This window comes from Dreissena polymorpha, chromosome 7 (genome assembly GCF_020536995.1).
Source record: "Dreissena polymorpha isolate Duluth1 chromosome 7, UMN_Dpol_1.0, whole genome shotgun sequence".
NCBI lineage: Eukaryota > Metazoa > Mollusca > Bivalvia > Myida > Dreissenidae > Dreissena > Dreissena polymorpha.
The window spans coordinates 109,007,087-109,024,096 of NC_068361.1; the positions used below are offsets into that span (position 1 = coordinate 109,007,087).

The window sequence follows — 17,010 nt, forward strand, 5'->3', positions numbered from 1 at the left end:
CACTGTCAGATCTTACATCATGAATAACTAACAGGTTTAGTGGTTGTCTGTTAGCCTGGGGCCAGTAGATTGAAGTAAAGGAAACTCAATTTCAAAAGTTGGTAACAGTAGGGCTAAAAAGCAGGGCAACCAGCTTTTTCAAAGCTTGACCAACTCGATCAAATTAAATATAGAATACAAATTGGCGACTGTGGAGCAATTAGGCCTAGAAAATGATTCAATTCCGGCTCACAACAAGACATGATGCATTTAAAGTCTGTCATGTTGGCAAAATTGTTGCTCAATAATTTAAAGAAAATAAATTAAGTATTAGATACATATAACACAACATGTACATGAATATAGGCTTGTTATTCTTTAGCACGGCAACCAAAATTCTAAAGATGGTTGCCAGTGCAGCTTCCAATCGCGAACAAAGTGACATATCGGTGCTATTTTGTCTAAGTTATCTCTATAACATAAACATGAGGATAAACAGTGCACACACATCTCGACCTGTGCTTTAAGACACACTCTTTATAAATTCGAATGGGTTGTGTTAATTTTAACTTGCGATACAAAAAGCTATAACATAATTTTGAAAACTGATTTGCGTCTAAGATTATGAAATAGCGAAGAACTTTAGTGCCTTCAGCGCTTTGATTGCGTTTATGTTTATATCTACACTTTGTCATCTTGCTCTCATATATTGAAACGTTTTCGTTTTATCTCTTTGCACCATCTCCACCTATATGGTTATTATCATATACTTTTTATGCTCTGTCTTGCCATTTATTGCTTGTAAATATGTTGTCCTCATGGGTCTTTTGACCTTTTGGAACTTGTGAAATAAATCAAAACTTTAACTGTCTCGAGTGCGTTTTAAATAATAATATCAGTGACTAAAGTAATAAATAATGCATGCCAATGACGTTTAAAGCAACTACGTAACATTTGGTATCAGCTAATGAAGGCGTTTGAGCAAGTGTGTTATCATATGTCAGTCTGTTTCATTCATTTGATAAGAACTGTGATACATATGACCTGTTGCCTTTCATTGCGGATACCAAGATTATGTACTTTGTCGTTCAACCCAGCGCACGGACGTCAGAAAATCAATTAATTGCCAACCGTCTAGCCCTTAATAAAAAAACATTTATTTCGATTCATTGGAATCAGACAAGATCAATAAGGTACACATTACTTAAACAATGTCATCTTTGAAACGCCAACAAACGTTCAGTATGATTTTAAAATAAATATTAGATAGGTTTTTGCAAATGTACAAATACAATAAGTTATAGTATTATATTACTTGCACATCTAATTGAAGTTTCCGCATTAAAATGTGGCATTGTACTGTTTACGATGTAAACGAGATGATAGAAAATATAAGCTTTGCGTTTTGCGATATTTTGTATAAAGAAATTGATATTAATATGTGTTCGTTTCTATATCACGGTAATAGTTTTATATGGATAATTTGACTTACACTGGATAATACTGCACGCTAAATCTAGACATAATAAATCGACAGATGAGTTCATTGAAGAGGGATTATTGATAGAGTATCTCATTAGATATCACTTGCTGATTTAATACATAAACAATCTACATTTACATGAGACATATTGTGTAAACGTGTTTGACTGCACGTAACAGATTAGCTCGTGCTGGCCGCGCATGATGATCCCGGGACGAGTCTGATTCAAAACAAAGTATGACATACATAAGTTACTACGTATTTTTGATCTTAAAGTAATTAAAGTATTAAGCAACCACCTATGCAATGTTTTCTGCATTACGTATATTATTTAAAACTTCTTGATTTCCTTTGAAATCTCCACGTGTTCTTTATTTTAAGAAAACATTATTATAAATGTATTTACTCTTACTTTATCATAAATCAGTGCATGAAATATTTGTCGTAAGATCTTTATTAATATAGGATTCAGTACTGCCAAATATACCTATGTGTAAATAGATTTAACACACTGATCATGGATGGCATATGGCGGGCGAAATATTAAGCTCGACGTTGCTATGTCAATCTTCATATGTAATGTAACACTTGTCAGTTTAAACCTATTTGTTTGACTTCGATTTCATCGAAAGCCGTAGGCTTATATAAACGCTCTCCGTTTCCTGGGCCTAGAACCAGTACTTGGTGTCTTTGGGGGAAATCTAAAGAAAACTCCCTTATTGGGGATCGAACTCGTTACCAGGTCGGTAGGCGGACACCAGATCCACTACATCACTGCGGCCATGACACTTGTTGCTCATTTATAATATTTAAAATCATTTAAATCCTGATAAACATATTATAATTTTTAATATTTTCTATATTCTATATATAATAAAAAATAAATAGGGAATATTATGTGAGTTTTTGTGAGTTTTTGATAAAGATCAAGTTTATCAAGCCTCGCGCTACCATAGTTCTATGACTCGCATGATAAACTTGATCTTTATCAAAAACTCACATAATATTCTATTTATCCTATTATATCTTCCCCCTTTCCATTAATAAATATCAAACATCGAAAACAGATTCTCACTTCTTTGGGAAAATCCGAGTGTGATCTAAAAAAGCGATAGTATAACGCTTACGTTTATACGATCGTTGGTATACTACCGATTATTATCTGGATAGGATAAAAGTATTTCAATGTAACGTTTCTCTTTTATTCTAACGTGACCTACCATACCAATTGGAAATATATTTATTGAATGAATACAATTTACAATATTCCAATAACGTTGTAGATAGTGAGTGTATTTTTTATTTAAATTCTTCTTACTTATTTAAATGCAGAATGTAAAAACACTTTTATTTTGGATATTATCTATAAGATCAAATAATTACATAAATATCTAATCGTTATTATAATGCCTCGTTTCAGAGCACGACTTAAATATATATTAATCTCTTATATCTACCCAATAATATATCAGTTTAAAACAGCTGAAAGTTTGGAAAAGCGTTACGGCTTTTGTGATTTATATTATTTTCTATTTGTAGAAGATCATTTTTATAATTCAAATCGCCTTTATAATGTAACACAATACTTAATTCAAGCGGTACAAACATACGCTATTATCTGATAAAATTGGAGTTGTTTTTAATCTCGGATTTAATACACCATATAACAAATGACCAATTGTGGTTTGCATTGTAGTTGTGAAAGTTTGACATACTCGGCTTTGCCTGTCATGTTAGCAATATAAGTAATACATTTATATCCCTTATGGTGTTGAGCAATCACGAGGAAATCCATAAAATCTCGAACAAGAAAGCGATGTGTTGTATGTGTTGGACAAAACGCATTCATTCATTCTAAAGTTGCAAATGTCATATATGTTATCCCCGTAAACGTACATCTTAAATAATGTATCGTACAAAAGTGTAAAAAACATGCCACAAATAATGATTCATAAAATAGTATCGAGAGCATGTCAACAGAATTCAAGAGATATGATTGTCACCAGTGTAATACAGCGTCACTGTGGCCTCTTGCTATCTAATTTGACACTGCGTTCACGTTAAGGTCTCTCCATGTTTGTTTGCTTTACTTTTTTGCATGGTCATGTACGGTTGTAAATAACGCGTTCTGACAACATGCACACTGACCGCGGTTGCTATCTCTTCAACGTGATAGGGATGTTTGCGAACTCAGATTAACACAGATGGCAAATAAGTACAATTTGTTTCGCCTTGTTAAATTTTAATGAAGTCAGTTTAACATTTCATGAATAGATCCACCAATCTCTGCGATTGTGTTATACTTTTAAGCGAAAACGTTTTTGCATTACATCCGATATATTTAATACGTTTGTTATCTTATTTAAAACGATTCCCTCATTCAAATTGAGAACTGAGAAAACATATACGGATAGTCCCATCAATTCTCCTTAAACACTCTGTAATAAACCCTTTTAATAACAACGGTTTTAACAACGATTGCATGTTTTGATTCAGGTTGACCGTTGGCAGTGGTAAGTTTTAATTTGCAAGAGTAGTTTAATCCGTATTACGGATGTATAAGTGTTTGTCATAGAAATAATCTGTGCATATCAGTATCGGATTAAATGCCTTATTTAACACCTAGAGCACACTTAAAATAATCCGATCACATGAATGAACGAATAAAAGACGTAATTAAATCTTCATATCAGAAAGAAATCCCACCGAGATGAAAGAGACGTCAGTGATTTATGACAAAAAAAACAACAACAAAACAATTAAACAACACAACGAATGCGATCTTATGTTTCGATGATACACGTACATTCAAACCAGGCTTTGTTTGGGCGTTTTTTCCCCAAATATATGTTTCTCGAGAAAATATTAAGTTGAGTAAATGAAATAAATTAATTCTGGATACGTTTCAACTGCCAAAAACATGTAATTTACCTGATATATATGCATGTCAATCAAGCCGGTATTTATCAAGTTTACTGTTAAATAGTTTTAAAAAAATGTTTTAATTATTAAACTACGCCTGACATTATGTTGTCATTACGTATTAACCTTCTTACGAAACTTATTTATTATTTATGTAAATTGATTTGTGTTCGTAATTATGCATTGTTTTGCATTTGCTTCAAACGCATGTTGTTATGGTATATGCATGTAAATGACAACGGGCTTTATGTGCTTAAGTCTGAATAAACTACTCTGTTCAGTCATTTTGATGTGATGAATGAAATAATTTCTCTTCTTATAATGTTTCAGGATTAATGTTTAGTATATCATCAATTTACATATTTTCCATTATAAAGTGTTTGTCGGACTCTGTAAGGTTTGCTTTCCACATACGCCTTGACACTTTGTTGTTTTTAAATGGTTTCGGGGCCAAACTATACGTCACACATTCTTATCGACCCAATTTCCTAACGGACGGAAAGAGGCCTGCGTTTATCTGTTCAACAGCTGGATTTGATGATTACATATTTGTTGAAATTTCAATATTGTAGAATAGCTACCATTCGAATGACCACCGTACACATAGATGGAAGGGAGCAAGTTACTTCTATTCACTGATAGATTGTTATTCAAAATAAAATAAGCGCTACCGCATATGCAATATAATTTGACAGGTAATGTTATCCATTTCGGATACATTTAGTTGTTAATAATATAAAACACAATATTTAGTTTTATTCAGTACATTAAATTTTTACATTATGTATTAATAATAGTGATAGTTAAATAGTGAAACATTCAAGTAAAAGGTTAATGTGAATAACACTGGGAAAATTCTAAAAAATATAAATAATGTTCAAAGTACTTACTATACAACATAATATTTGACTCATAAAATGACATTGTCTGTTTTGCGTTATATCAAATACATCATTAGCTGCTGATCACTTATTTGTGTTTGTCTTTCAATTGTTCGTTATTATCTTTCCGTTGATATACTTATTTGAAGCAATAATCAAAATGATATCCATGTTATTGTCAGTTTGTAGTTAATCAAACTAAATATAGCATTGAAAACGAAAGAAGCAATTTACAAACAATCCCAACATGCATCTTACCATGCGGATTTAAAATCACGGTCAAAATACAAAATTCGTTACAGTTTGTTACCTCGAATATTAAGAACACGGATTTGTTTAATTGCATCTGCAGCACACGTATACAAAATAAACATTCACTTGAATAATAATATCAAACATAATTGTGAAATTCATACCTCTCTTCCACGTGTTTAACAGTTTTTCCTTCAAGAACACCCAGATCAACTTATTTAATACTTTAACACATAAACACGGTTGTATGAACTCCACGTCTTAATGTACTTTAAAGCAAAATATAATAAAAATTTAAATATCAAACTAATTCACAATGGTAACCACTTTAATTAACCACAATCTGCTCTCAACAAGTGTGTAGTGGGTTGTAAAGCGTGTGTTGAAATGGCTCAATAGCCTGGGTTTTCTCTCGTTTCAACGGCGAGTCACTTCAGATAAGACGCTTTTAAAACGTTTAGGGATTCGATGACCTCGATAAATACACTTTTGGGTTATGCGCGAGTATTGATAATTGTAGTTTTAAAGGGGTTTTAGTAGAATTTAGCGACTTAAAGGGTTGTAACTCTTCTTCGTTTGTATGTTATTGTCATGGGTATTTCATTGTACAAGTATTGTTCACATTTATTCAGCTGTAGTTTTTGGGTTCTTCTATTTTCGTAATTATATGCAAACAGGAACAAATATTTATAATTGTTATTGTCATTTTGTTGTATTTAAATGCTTCATTAACTTTTAAATACGTTTTATGGTTAAAACATGTTATGCCCTTTTAGATAAACATTGTATACAAACGCATCAGTCACCAATCTTCTTTTTCTTCCAATTAAGTACTGATTTTCTCTGGAGAATCGATGCTTTTCGACTATAAAAGGTTTCATTTGACCTGAGTAGAGCAAGTACTTGGTTTCTTTGGTGGAGATTTTAATAAACAAATAAAACACACCTCTGTGTTTCGTAATTTGATCACATGCAGCCGTTTTGCCACCGTCAAGTTAATGGCATAGCTTATGATTGTACATAACTATGAAAACGATATTGTTGTTTGTCTAGACATATTTTTTTCAGTTCCAACTAATTAAAATAGTATGTGAGTCAAACTAGATAAATAATTTGAGATTTGTATACACATTAAGATGCTCTGACATAAATTGTTTGTGTTTTGTTGTGTTTAGTATTTTCATAACATTTACGGTATAAGAAACGAATATTATTGGAACTATCTGTCTATGTCGGAGTGGGTTAAAGAACAGAAAATTTCGACAAAACACAATTCTTATGTACATATGTCAAAGTATCTCTATATGACATAACATAGTGACATGTCGTTATGAAATGCTTATGCAGAGCAGATAAGTACACACAAAAAAAATGCTCTAAACACGCAATATTGATTGATTGACAATAACAATACACATATATATTACTTACACGAACACCTTTAAAATATAATAATAGCACCTGTAAGTGTTAATTAAATTACCAGACAGACAGACAGACAGACAGTTTATTCAGACTTATACACAAGTACATCGTCTTCATACTTAAGTTTACATATTATTTTCTGTCACGTAACTAGGTATAACAAATAAACATTACATAACATAAATATACATTTAGGAATACAAAAACAAATCAACTATTAAAGCGGTAATAAAACTTATGGAACAGTTTTATTCAGAATCGTATTTCTTATAACAAGCGCTTCTTTTATATATTTACATACATTGTAAATTACTGATTTGTCACATGAAAGTAATAACTTGTGGAATTTATATACAGATGGGTTTTCATAATAAATACGGCTTATAAATTTTTTCCTTAAATCAGAATAACAGCGGCATATACAAATAAAATGGTACTCATCTTCTAAATCCAAGTCATTGCAACATAAACAATAACGTTCATTACGTGGTATGTTATTTTGGGCGTATCTGCCAGTTTGAATTCTCAAAGGATGTGCAGAGACTCTTAGTCTTACAAAAAATAATCGCAGACGTCTAGGAAGTAAGTCTAAATATGTTTCATATTCCAAACAGCTTTAAAAACTTTATACATATCTAATACAGTACTATTATTCATTTTACCGTACCACTCTTGTTTAAAATTGTCAACAAGTCTACATTTAAACTCGCTAATAAAACTATTAACTTGAACAATGTTTGGATTTTCAAATACATAACCAAATCCAAAATTATTTAACATGCTCTTGACATTTGAGACCCAGTTCGTATAACCTTTATTACAATCGTTCAAGGCTTGTTTGTACACATTTTGCATTATGATATTTTCATTTCTCAAAATTTTAAACCAATATTTAATAATTTTAACAAATCTGTTTATATACAATGGATATCTACCTAATTCTCCATAAACAGCAACATTACATGTATTTATTTTCACCTGCAGCAAGCGTTTGCAAAATTTTAAATGTATACGTTCTATATCATCTGACTTTGTGAAACCCCACACTTCTGAGGCATAATTTAACATAGAACCCACAAAAGAGTCAAATAACTGGCAAAATATTTTCTGTTTTATGTCAAATTCATTGCATTTAAACAATAATGTATTCAATGCTTTAAGGGCTTTACCAACCAAATGTTCTTGGTTTAATTTAAAACTTCCAGTATAATTCAACACCGTGCCTAAATAGTTAAAGTTATCAACAACTTCGATATAATTACCATTGTATGACCATTTTTCATTTTCTTTTAATCCCCCTCTTTTCCGAAAAACCATTATTTTAGTTTTTGCAGTGTTAACATTTAGCCCCCAAGCATTGCAGTATACATACAATTTATCTAAATGTGATTGGACCTCAGCAGGTGACTTGCCTAAAATAGCCATGTTATCGGCAAAAAGTAATAAAATCAACACAATATCATCTATACTCAAACCAGAGTTAATGCTATCTTGTAAGTAAAGTTCAAGATCTTCGACAAATAAAGAAAACAAGATCGGCGACATTACCTCCCCTTGCCTCAGTCCAACCGCATAGCTAAAATAATCTGAATAAGATGAACATGATTTAACACGTGACTTAACATTCGCATACATATCCTTCACTATTCTAAGCAATTTACCTTGCATACCAGACTTAAACATTTTTAACCATAATGCATTGCGGTAAATACTATCAAAACATTTTAACATATCGACGTAAATAACATACAAACGTTTATTTTCATTCAAATAATTTTGAACAATTGACATCAGAATAAAAATAGCATCAACAGTTGAATAACCTAATCTAAATCCGAACTGCGCATCCGAAATAATAGTGTTTTCATTGCAAAAAGTTTCAATGCGTTTATTTAAAATCGTGGTAAATAATTTTGAGAAACAGTTAACTAAGGTAATCCCTCTATAGTTATTTACATCATTAACTGAACCTTTTTTATGCAAAGGGATTATAACCCCTTCTGTCCATTTATCTGGGAAAAAGCCCGATACAAAAATACCGTTAAACACATCGCATAAATGGGCAGATAAAATATCACTACATTCAAGAAAATATTCATTCAACATACAATCACTACCCGATGATTTATTACGTTTTAAATGTTTAATCGCATTACGAACTTCCTCAACAGATATAGGCAAGTCAAGTTCAGGAAATGAAGAATTTTCTAAGTTAAAATCATTATTTAAGCAGAAATCCTCTGCTTCAATATTACAAACATCTGATATATTACTACTTAGGTTTTCAAAAAACTTTGTAAATTCTTCTAAAGATATTTTATTTTTAATAACTCTATTTTTAGATTTGAAAAAACGCCAAAAGTCCCTTGGTTTGTGTTTTCTTAAATTTTCAATCTCAATCATTTTTTGCCTATAACAACATGCTTTCTTCTTTCGAATTAAGTCCTTATAAATCCTCTTACAGGTACATAAAAGTTCTCTATTTATATCAGTTTTACTTGAGTTAAAAATACTAAGAGCGTCGTGGTACACATTTCGTGCAGTATCGCACTCGTTATCAAACCAGTCTGCATTCTTAATACAGCTATTTACATTAAAACTAGGGTTAGTGTTATAAACGTATGTTTTACTAAATAACGGGTCCGCAACACTGCGAATGGTTTCAGTAAATCTATTCAAAACATCATTGATTGCCGTTCTACTTGAATAATCTACATGCTGTACAATAGAATTGAATACAGGTAACATAGAAATAATACCTGAGCGAAATTGACCTCGTAACACATCGTCCCATTTATACTTGACATCAGTGTGAGACTTGTACTCAGCTGAGACATTGTTACATAATAATGAAAAATGTAACGGGGCGTGATCACTAAATTCGTTAAAATCATGGACGGTAAAACCCCAATACCTGTCAGACATAATCCTTTTGCCATCAAGGCGTTCGTAGGAACAATTAATCGCATGGATAAAATACACTCCGAGTATTTACCACCTTCAACTAACATTACGATATGCGTCACATGTATGGGAAATAGCGAAATAATACCATTAAAGAGATCAAATCCAAAATCATATTCCGACTTCAGAAGTAGTTAAATACCGGCAAATAATAGGTCTTACACTGAACTTTAATACATATTGACATAGTACATGCATCTAAACATATCATATATGCATTACAAACACTTTGAGGAACTAACTGCGGATTGTTTAAGTAGTTCATATAATAATTAAACCCCACAGCGCATGGTTCCTGTAGCGATGAGAATGGATCGATAATCAGACTGCAGATCAGAATAATATTCAGTGATGAACAGTTAAACCCAAAAAGTATTGGTCTGAGATATATAATTTCTATCAATTGTATGTGTTTAAGTATGCCCCGTACCATTTATTATTTGCCTTAACTACCAGGCTGCCACACAATAATAATACTTCTTATTATAGCTCTGCAGTATCGGTATTCCTATATATGTGTTTTACTTTGTACTATTTATACCTGTTAAAATTAATATTTAATGCGCCATACAATTATTGAATAAAACAAAGCACAGTTAATGGTTAATGAAAACGTTCGTAAGTTGTGTTGACATTCTACTATTTTGACGATCGATTTTTTGGTCGCACACGCACCTATAAATCAAGATTTTAACCTTTAATGTTCTATTATTCTGTGACATGTCAATGTTGTTATTTATGACCAGTACTCTATCAATGCGGTGTTTCTGTTTCTCATATAGATAATGCAAAACGGAAACATTTTATTAAATTTACAATCGATACACACCTTGGCTTAACGTCAAATAAAATAACTTGAACAATGATTACCATAGACAGGTGGTCTTACAGAAGGACTTGAAACAAGCATGATATTTTATATATTACATGTTTGCTATGCAGCCATTTAAATCTGCGGTATATAAAGGTAGGCTTCTTTGTCTCTACTTTCGAGTTTTATCAAAGCAGCTTGATTTTTGGCGAGTATTAACTATGATTAAAGAAGATCCGATATATGTTTAATAAGTAACATATTGGCACAGTATAAGTATCCTAATAGATATTAAATAATAATCAATTATCTTGTTCTACTCCTTTTATTAACGTTTTAAAATCAGCGTATTTATCAATTCTACCATTGTTTTTATAAAGGCGCAATGAGGAAACGTTAATAAAAGCAGAAGAAGCAGTGAATTGTAACATATTGGCCAATATTTATAAATTTTTGCACTTGTTTGTAAATAACGTCTTGTATGTCACAAGAATCACGTAGAATGTAGATTTCGTTAATGCAATTGATATTTATGAGTTTAAGTTAGTTACTTAAGTTAGCTGAAAGTAATTATACAAACAATATAACGAAATGAATTGTAAATCCACGATTTTAGCCAAGTTTTAATCCGAAACACTACTTATGAACACCGGCATCCAATAAAGCAGTTTGATATATTTCTTTTAAATAAGGTTTCTGTTAGAGTTAAGTTTTGTACGTTTGCGCCACATACTGATTTGTTCCAAAAAGAAAATGACTCAATAGACCTTAAAGATGATTAAATTACGCCCACTGAATATTTTAGAAGCGTTGCAAAAATTAGCACCGTATTCATTCCGCTGTTAATATGATTTGAACCAGATGAACACCCACGCGCAGTGCATTTGAAAGATCATTTGTCATAAGCATAACTAATCGCTTACTTCAATTATCATTTAGAAACGTCTTCAAATGCGTTTTGTAGAATACGATGTTATATTCATGCGAGAACACAACTGATATATCACACTGGAATAGCCGGTAGGCTAGCCAAATGAGAGTATTGGAGTTGTATCTATGAGTCTGTACACAGCTGACATATCATACTTGAAGAGCCGATAGGCTTGCCAAATGAAAGTATTGCAGTGGAGTCCAAACATTTCTCTATGTGCTTACTTAACCTTGTAAAATAATCCTTTTAAAACAGACATGTTAAATTCGATTTGTTATTATTCACTTTTAATTATTAATTACAATGTAAAGTCCGCGAAAGAGTGCAAGCGTTCGCTTAGTTTTATGGCGTTGTGTGACGTTAGCGGTTAATATGTTTTAGAAAAAACGCCCTGGAAGTATACGCGTAAGGTTATTGTAAGCACCTTATATAGTTTGGAAGTATTAAAAACTATTTATGTATATAAACAAATGATACCGTTTTATAATCACATACATTATATCCAATTGCGTGAATTTGACTAAGAAATGATCGGCAATGTTCGTTTAAACACTACCGTCCTATACGAAATAAAGTAGAATTACGCGCGTCTTATACGGTAACGATATTCTGGTCAAGTGGCACGAAGGGCGTTGGCGGATTTGATTTTATAAATAAGTATATACTTATTATAATTTTATAATTTGATACATCGCGTATACCCAGTGTTTTCCCCATACACCAAACCAAACTGTGAGCTATATGCCAGCTATTTTTCTTTATTAATTTTCACTATATGTTTTACATTAATATATTTGTAATAAACGCTATATTGTGTATTATTATACGAGGATAAATAAAACACGAGGACTCGCCACTGTAAGCCAGTGTTTTCGCCTCAAATATGATTCATATGCATCATTTGTATAGAAGCGCTTAAAAATATATGTAGGATTATTGGAAGTAATAAATCACATGTGTAATGAGCATCCAAATTCGCTCTGTAAAGAATGATGTATTAACAGCCTCTGGGTGTTGATAATGTCACAGAAATATACACTGTATAAGATAAGTGTAACATTTTTCCCAGAGGTTTATTGTACTAATTGCACAACAAAAGTGTAAATTAACTTACCCCAATACCTGTCAGATATTACCCTTTTAACACAAATGTGTTCGGAAGAACAAGAAATCGCACGGATAAAATACACTCTGTGTATTTATCTCCTTTAAGTAACATTACGATATGCGTCACGGGTATGGGAACGGGCGAAATAAAACCCGTTAAGAGATCAACTCCTTAATCATATTTAGACTCCCATATGACTTCATTATATACAGCTTTATTGTTATTGTCGATAATATACAGTAAAATATAAGGACAAAAGCATTGCATAAAATGGCCAATAATACTTGCCAGACATACAAAATAACTGACGCCTGCGTGGTTATACGACTTCTGGCATTTTTCTCAAATGTAATAAGGACTTGTTTGAATTGAATATGTTCAATTGTATCGTGAATAAACACATGAAACTTTTAAAAGCACAGCCCCCAAATCATTGTTTACATAAACAGTTTTTCAAATGGACATGCATGAGACAGAAAAATAGCAAAATTCACAAATTAAACGCATTGAACTTCTTCAAATAATAAGACTGCACTTAAATGGGTTTTTGTGGTTTGTTTGTGTCACACGAGAGTGTTTGAATGTTTTGTTTATATATGTGCAAATACCCACCCTTTGCGTCCCACATTTGAGTCATAATCTTTAATTATTCGTTTGTGATTGTTCGTTATAAATTCGGTTTTAATTTATGCATGATTTTTTCTCTTACAATTATTTTCATTTAGCAGGTACGTGTTCGTATAGTACAGTCGAAATTATGGTACACAATCTTATTAACGTTATTTTAATGTTATCAAACATGTTAGCAATCAGAACAAAAAACATGCGGGGAACAGGAGTGGAACGAATATCTTTAATTAAAAGCTCAGATAGAAACACTCACATGTGTATAACGTATGTAGCTTACATTTCATTGCGTGTGATAAACATTTTGGAACTTTCCAGTAAATATTCCACAATAAAATTAATAATAAATAACCAGTTCATCGGATCGAGGGATGCTTTTCGGGCTTAAAGAGTATATTAAACAGTCCAAACAATACGCACTTGATTAAATTGCGGCGTTTTAATTTAGGGCTTGATTTGTTGTTTGGATGTCGTAAATGCTACTGATTAAATGTTGTTTGTTGGACAACTAAGCATGCATGTCTTACTGTTTCTTAATGAAGATACTTGGCCGAAAAACGCCTTTATATTTTTTTCCGAGAGACTTATAATAAAATACTCCTTAGAAAAGCATGCATATTCCATGTCGACTCACTACAGAAACGCGCGCCAAAATTTGTGTCAATAAATGAATTAAGTACATGTAATTAATATCACATTTAGTGTTGTGTTTTTTTATGTTCTCTATCAATTATTCTATAACGAATACTGACACATATGGTTTTGAATAGCAATGTCATAAACACAAAATACAATTCATGTTCTTGACACTTTCTTTTATCAGTCCTTACTAACACTAACGAGATCGTGTTGTTCTATTTATTTTGGGAACGGCAAATACACAGTTATCCTTTGTTAACGAATGTTGCAATATTAAATCCCATTGCATCAAATGCCGATAAAGCTGTCCTACATGTTCGCATTGTGTGACTTCTAACATCAATAATAATTATTGTAAAAAGCTCATGGCTGAAGCAAACTACGGGCAATAAGTCATTTGGGAAAACACTGTAACCTGATGAAATTATGATGACCTCTAATTAACTCCTTCGGGGTCGGTGTGCTCGTCTTCGTGTGTTCCCTGCCTGTAAATGTAATACGCGTACTCAAAAATAACACACACATGTCATAAGACAACGAATTAATAAATACATTTATACAATTTTAAAATGAATATACCTGTAAGGGTAAACGGATTAATGTATAGTGTATACATTATAAAATAATATAACAAACAGTGCTATTGATTATGACACATATTTTAAAACCACCTACATATATTGCTATATTTATATTATATTTATGTCAACTAAACACATTATTTATATTTCCCGTTTCATGTTAGTAATGCAATAATGTTTAATGCGTGACTTGAGTAGTTTCCACTAAGGAAGCGAGCGAAAGGACAGATATTGTACTAGAAATCAGATAATCACCCACTTACAAATAACTTTAAGCACAAACACTATATCTTGTTTACTGATTAATTTCGACACGTCAAACAGGTCAGAGGAGAGCGAACAGTAGAACGTAAACATATATACAGTGGTACACAAAACTACATTGAAGAAGCGCTAATATTGTACATAAAAATCTTCCAGTATATTTAACTTGGACAACATTTTATTCATACGCTAATATTACTTCAACAGTTAGAACGTTTATGGCATTGTGATCACAGATATGTGATTTGGCTTGATTTTAATATAATGTTTACATATTTGGTTATGATTCTGTGACAAAAGTTTGCAATATGTCATTTTTTAAACTGTTACCAAGACCCTGTAGAAACAGACTTAAACTGAAAACTGACAACATATCTGTATCATTTATAGATGGTGTTTGTTCAACGTTTTTAATCATTTCTGCCGATAGGCATCACAAAATCCACTCTACTAAGCAACAGTGATAGTAACGCGTTTGTACAAGCCACCAAAAATTAGGCGAATCTGGAACTAGTTTGCAAATTATAAACTAAGTATATTTGCTCGACACTGTAACAATGCCTACTTTGGATATATTTTTTATTGATATTCAATTTTGATATGCATGTTTATTCTTTCCTTAGATATGAAAGGCGCAGTTATTATTAAATCGACAATCCATTGACTACCTACTGTTCGCATAATGTTATATCTTCAGTGCTAGTTTACACTATTACATCGTAAATTATAGGTGACCACAACGAACGCCTACGATATATTCAACCAAATAATGATAATTATTCTTTTCTATGCAGCGGATGCATTACCCAGCAAACATGCGTATATGGGTCCCATATGGGCTAAATCCGGGCAAGCCCATATGGGTTTGCCCATACAGTACCCATATGGGACCCATGTACTTTATATGTCCAATTAAACTACCCAAATGTATATGGGTTTGTCTATATGGTGCCCATTTGGGACCCATATTACACGTTACAGTACTGTAAGGGACGTACTTGAGCATGTGCTAAATGAAAGATGGATTGTCTTTAAAAAACATTATAAATAGCTTTTTTGGCGCCTCGATTGCATTAAAAGAGGTTTGTTATAATAATATTATATAATGAAATCGACATTTAAAAACACACAAGTTTATTAAAAAAAACATGTTTGCGCGCGAAAGTTCTGTCTGGGCGCTCTTTCTAACGGTTCTTGGAAGTTGGATGTCTGTTGGAGAAAATTGGCAGTGAAATTGCGAAAAAAAAGTAAGCTTTATGAACGAATTTACATATATGTTTTCTAAGGAATTTCTGGCACCATGTCTCTTTTTTAGAAAAATAAATATCTAAAGATCTGTTCTATTGTATTTGCAGTTGTAAGAGCGTTGAAATGTATATGTCACACATTTTCGCGATATAATTTTATATTCAAGTCAGAAATTTCTGCTTATTGGTATTCGTACAGAAAAGGTCTTTCTAATGTCGAAGGTCATATATCTGCAATCTACCAAGGTAGTCATTCGATGCCTCACACTTATGTAAAAAAAATGGGAGAGTTGTATTCTTATTTGTCCGAATTAACAGACTGTACAGACCAACGTGAAGAAACACAGCTTTCAGTTGACAATGAAAGTTCTTCACATTTTCTTCAAGATGATCACTATCATCAATACCTTTCAGTGCAAGACTCTCAGTCTTCTGTTGATGAAGATTCTTTTTCGGAAAACCCTCCTTACTTGTCAGATAGTGACAGTGATATTGATGATGACGTAGATATTGATTTTGTTCGAGAGAGAGAGAGTTTGTTTGTTTAAGATTAAATGTGCTTTGTCGCTAGAGAGATGACATTTTCTTAAATGTTTTTGTTATATGATTCTGCCGAAAAGTTCTTTATTTCCAGTAAAGGTACACCGGCCCCTGGCGGGCTTCTAAAATCCCATGACCGACTTCCAAGCGCATATCTGTGCCGGGGCCAGGCAACGTCCTCACAACCGATCGAGATGGGTCCAACATTAGGTCCTGTCGAACTGGGGCGCATTCCGACGGACAGCGTGGCGCGGCACTTGGAATGTATTGAGTGGCTTCAACTGACCAACGAACTGTAGCGTGCTCATATAGTGCACAGAACTTTTACCGCTACTTAAGCGACAATGACTCAGCAC

General features: G+C 32.4%; 1 protein-coding gene across 4 annotated transcripts in view; it reads right to left on the bottom strand.

Annotated features, from left to right (window-relative positions):
- The window catches only part of LOC127838514 (D(1A) dopamine receptor-like), an 89,637-nt gene extending 83,670 nt beyond the window's left edge, over nucleotides 1–5,967 (bottom strand). The window contains exon 1 of one of the 4 annotated variants that reach the window (XM_052366306.1): nucleotides 5,682–5,967. The gene's annotated coding sequence lies outside the window, so the exon portion shown is untranslated. The remainder of the gene's footprint in view (nucleotides 1–5,681) is intronic. The other 3 variants (XM_052366305.1, XM_052366302.1, XM_052366313.1) reach the window with 3 other exon arrangements.
- Between the last annotated feature and the right edge of the window lie 11,043 nt (nucleotides 5,968–17,010).